The sequence below is a fragment of the Zalophus californianus genome, chromosome 3 (genome assembly GCF_009762305.2).
Source record: "Zalophus californianus isolate mZalCal1 chromosome 3, mZalCal1.pri.v2, whole genome shotgun sequence".
NCBI lineage: Eukaryota > Metazoa > Chordata > Mammalia > Carnivora > Otariidae > Zalophus > Zalophus californianus.
In genome coordinates, this window is record NC_045597.1 from 70,178,687 (window position 1) to 70,184,142 (window position 5,456).

A 5,456-nucleotide genomic window follows, 5' to 3' on the forward strand; every position below is an offset into this window, starting at 1 on the left:
ATTAATGGATGTAAGACTGTTTCCAATCTTCTGCTACTATAAACAATGCTACAGTGAATAATTGGACATATTTATCATTTCACCCTCATGCAAGTATGACTACAGGACAAATTCCCAGAAGCTGAATTGCTAGGTCTGAGGATGAATAAAAGGTAGTTTTAATGATGCTGCCAGAGTGCCTTCCACAAGGCAATGAATTAGGATGGTTATACCAATTTTCACTCTTACCAGCAATGTATGAAAGTACCTATTTTCCCACAGCCTCACAAACAGTGAATCTTTATGATTATTACCGACCTAATAGGTGAAAAATTGTAGTTTTAAGTTGCACTTATATTATTATGAATGAAAATGTACATATTTTCATATGTTTAAGAGTCACTTGTATTTCCTTTTCTGTTAACACACTTTATATACTTTGCCCATTTTTCTCTTGAATTGGTCTTACTCTTCCTGATTTTCTGATTATGACTATTATTGCTTTATTATTTGATACATGTATATTCATAATCTTGTGTCTTCGTTAGCATTATAGTTATCTTTTTTGTCTTAATTCTTTATTTATTTTTTGGTACACAGTGCAGTTTTCATCAGTCTATTCCCAGAGGCTTTTACACATCAGTTCACAAACACTTATATCTTAATGAATGAAAATATTACTTGAAAGACACATTACACACAGTGTAGGTTCAATGAGCTAACAATAAGGCTATTACCATATACTTTTCAAAAATTTTTATTTAAATTCTAGTTAGCTAACATACAGTATAATATTGGTTTCAGGTGTAGAATTTAAATGATTCAACACTTCCATACAACACCCAGTGCTCATCATAACAAGTGCACTCCTTAATTCCCATCCTCTATTTCACACCCCCCCCACCTCTCCTCTAGTAATCCTCAATTTGTTCTCTAGTTAACAGTCTGTTTCCTGGTTTGCCTCCCTCTTTCTTTTTTTTTCTCCCTATGCTTGTTTGTTTCTTAAATTTCACATATGAGTAAAATCATATGGTATTTGTCTTTCTCTGACTTATTTCACTTAGCTCCCTCCATGTTGATGCAAATGGCAAGATTTCACTCTTTTTATGGCTAAGTAATATTCCATTGTATATATATATACCACATCTTCTTTACCCATTCATCAGTTGATGGACACTTGGGCTGTTTCCATAGTTTGGCTATTGTAGATAATGCTGCTATAAACATTAGGATACATGTATCCCTTTGAATTAATGTTTTTGTATTCTTTGAGTGAATACCTAGGAGTGCAATTGCTGGATCATAGGGTAGTTCTATTTTTAACTCTTTGAGGAACCTCCATACTCTTTTCCAGAGTGCCTGGACCAGTTTGCATTCCGACCAACAGTGTAGGAGGGTTCCCCTTTCTCCACATCCTCACGAACACCTGTTATTTCTTGTGTTGATTTTAGCCATTCTGACCAGTGTGAGGTGGGGTGGTATCTCGTTGTGGTTTTGATTTGTAATTCCCTGTTGATGAGTGATGTTGAGCATCTTGTCGTGCATCTATTGACCATTTGTATATCTTCTTTGGAAAAATATCTATTCCTGACTTCTGTCCTTTTTAAATTGGATTATTTGTTTTTTTTGGAGTTGAGTTTTATGTTCTTTATATATTTTGGATACTAATCCTTAATCAGATAGTTCATTTGCAAATATCTTCTCCCATTCTATACATTGCCTTTTAGTTTTGTTGATTGTTTCCTCCACTGTGCAGAAGCTTTTTCTTTTGATGAAGACCCAATAGTTTATTTTTGCTCTTATTTTCTTTGCCTCAGGAGACATATCTGGTAAGTTGCTGCAGCTGATGTCAAAGACGTTACTGCCTGTGTTCTCCTCTAGGATTTTAAGAGTTTCGTGTTTCATATTTAGGTCTTTAATCCATTTTGAATTTATTTTTGTGTGTGGTATAAGAAAATGGTCCAGTTTAATTCTTTTACATGTTGCTGTCCAGTTTTCCCAACACCATTTGTTGAAGAGACTGTCTTTTTCCCTGCTTTGTCAAAGATTAATTGACCATATAGTTGTGAGTTCCTTTCTGGGTTCTCTATTCTGTCTATGTGTCTGTTTTTGTGCCAGTACTATACTGTTTTGATTACTACAGCTTTGTAATATAACTTGAAGTCCAGAATTGTGATGCCTCCAACTTTGGTTTTCTTTTTCAAGATTGCTTTGACTATTAGGGGTGTTTTATGCTTCCAAACAAGTTTTAGGATTGTTTGTTCTAGCTCTGTGAAAAATGCTCATGGTATTTTTATAGGGATTGCATTAAATGTGTAGATTGCTTTGGGTAGTATAGACATTTTAACAATATTTGTTCTTACAATCCATGACCATAGAATATCTTTACATTTCTTTGTGTCCTCTTCAATTTCTTTCATGAGTGTTTTATAGTTTCCAGAGTATAGGTTTTTCACCTCTTTGGTTAGGTTTATTCCTAGGTATTTTATGGTTTTTGGTGCAATTGTGAATGAGATTGGTTCCTTAATTTCTCTTTTTGCTGCTTCATTATTGGTGTATAGAAATGCAACAGATTTCTGTACATTGATTTTGTATTCTGTGACTTTACTGTATTTGCATATCAGTTCTAGCAATTTTTTGGTGAAATCTTTTAGGTTTTCTATACAGAGTATCATGTCATCTGCAAATTGTGAAAGTTTTACTTCTTCCTTACTGATTTGGATGACTTTTTATTTATTTCTGTTGTCTGATTGCTGTGGCTAGGACTTCCAGTAGTATGTTAAATAACAGTGGTTAGAGTGGACATCCCTATCTTGTTCCTGACTGTAGAGGAAAAGTTCTCAGTTTTTTCCCATTGAGGATGGTATTAGCTGCAGGTTTTTCATATATGGCCTTTATTCTGTTGAGGTGTGTTTCCTCTAAACCTACTTTGTTAAGGGTTTTTATCATGAATGGATGCTGTGCTTTGGCAAATGCTTTTTCTACATCTTTTGAAATGATCATATGGTTTTTGTCCTTTCTTTTATTTCTGTGGTGTATTATGTTGATTAATTTGTGAATATTGAACTACCCTTGAAACCCAAGAATAAATCCCACTTGATTGTGATGAATGGTTCTTTTAATGTACTGTTAGATTCAGTTTGCTAGTATTTTATTGAGAATTTTTGCATCCACGTTCATCAGGGAAATTGCCTGTAGTTCTCTTATCAAGTAGAGTCTTGTTTTTTTCTTTTTTCTTTCTTTCTTTCTTCTTTTTTTTAATAGTGGAGTCTTTATCTGGTTTTGGTATCAGGGTAATGCTGGCCTCATAGAATGAATTTGGGAGTTTCCTTCCTTTTCTATTTTTTTGGAATAGTTTGAGAAGAATAGATATTAGCTCTTCTTTAAATGTTTGGTAGAATTTTTCTGTGAAGCCGTTTGGCCCTGGACTTTTGTTTGTTGGGAGATTTTTTATACTGATTCAATTTCTTTGCTGGTTATCAGTCTGTTCAAGTTTTCTTTCTATTTCTTTTTGGTTCAGTTATATGTTTCTAGGAATGTATCCATTTCTTTCAGGTTCTCCAATTTGTTGGCATATAGTGTTTCATAATATTCTCTGATAATTGTATTTCTGTGGTGTTATTTCTCCTCTCTCATTTATGATTTTATTTATTTGGGTCCTTTCTCTTCTTTTTTGGTAAGTCTGGCTAAAGGTTTATCAATTTTATTTTTTTAAAGAACCAGCTCCTAGTTTCATTGATCTGTTCTATTGTCGGTTTTTTGTGTTTTGTTTTTAGTTTCGTATCATTTATTTCTGCTCTAATCTTTGTTATTTTCTTCCTTCTGCTGGCTCTAGGCTTCATTTGTTCTTTTTTTTAGCTCCTTTAGGTGTAAGGTTAGGTTGTTTGAGATTTTTCTTGCTTCTTGAGGTAGGCCTTAATTGCTATATACTTCCTCTTATGACCACTTTCGCTGCATCCTAAAGGTTTTGGACCATCCTGTTTTCATTTTCATTTGTTTCCATGTACTTCTAAAATTTCTTCTTTGATTTCCTAATTGACCCATTCATTCTTTAGTAGCATGTTGTTTAAGCTTCATGTATTTGTGGTCTTCCCAGATTTTTTATTTCAAATTTCATAGCATTGTGGTCAGAAAATACTCATGGTATGATCTCAGTCTTTTTTGTACTTGTTCAGGCTGGTTTTATGGGCTAATATGTGATCTATTCTGGAGAATGTTCCGTGTACACTTGGAAAGAATGTGTAATTCTTTCTATTTATTTATTTAGTTAGTTTATTATATTCAGTTAGCCAGCATATAGTACATCATAAGTTTTTGATGTAGTGTTCAACGATTCATTTTAAACCTGAATTTCACCTTGTTTGCTCTTAAGATTATAATCCTGGTTTGTGATTGATCATGAGCTTGCATTTGCTCAGTTCTCCTTTATCCATATGTTTTATTTCCAACCTTGCTGCGCCATATCTTGTGTATAGTTAAACTTGTTTTTATTTGTTGCTATTAGAATTTTGTTTTGTCTTAGTTCTGCCAGTGTACATTATATTTTCTTTTTTAGAGTTTGAGAGCCTTTTACTCTATAGGGTCTGTTGCTTTATTTTGTGTCTCAATGCGGAATGTTGAGAGGCAATTATTCTGACACACAGTGTGCCTTTTATTACTATATATGTAATTATGTATACATAGTATATATCTTTCACATTTACTATTACTTCAAGATTTTTGTCTTGATATATACCTTTATTATTTGTTTAGTTCTTCCTTAGGCACTCCAATTGTGAATAAATTAGATCACCTTTGTCTGTCTTCTTTCCCTATCATTGTGTGTATATGTGTAATCTTTCTTGTCTCTTTATTTCCATTTTACATTGTTCATTTTTCATATATTCTATGTGTCACTAGTGCCTTTTTCAATGTCACTTCTCTCTTCTAATTCCAGTTTCATTTTTAGTTCTGTGACACTTTTCATTTTTTTTCCTATTTGTTTCCTGACTGAGTTCTGGTACTTTAATTTCATGCCCTGATATCTTACTCTCCTTTTATTTTCTATATTTCTTCATTATGGTGTTTCTTCATTGAAGTGACTACTTTATTACATGCTTTTAAATTCAGAGTGAATTATTTGGGCACAATTTTTATTTGCTGCATGGCCACATTTTTTAGTGAGTATTTTTATTTGTCCTAAATTCTCTCTTTCTCCCCCCATATTTTTTATTTTATATTCTCTTTGATTCAGTGCTTTGCCGGTGACTTTTTCTTATAATTCATCCAAATACACTTTTCTGGGACTGGATTTTTGCTGAAGTTTGGTGTGTGTGTGTGTGTGTGTGTGTGTGTGTGTGTGTGTGTGTGTGTGTGTAGTGGTGGTGCAGCCTTCCAGGTTTCAAATCCTAAATGCTTTCTCCCTCTCCACCACACAAATTGTTTTATGCTAAAATGGTTCCTCCATGTTATTCTTTGGTCTTTTATCCTTTCCTTCT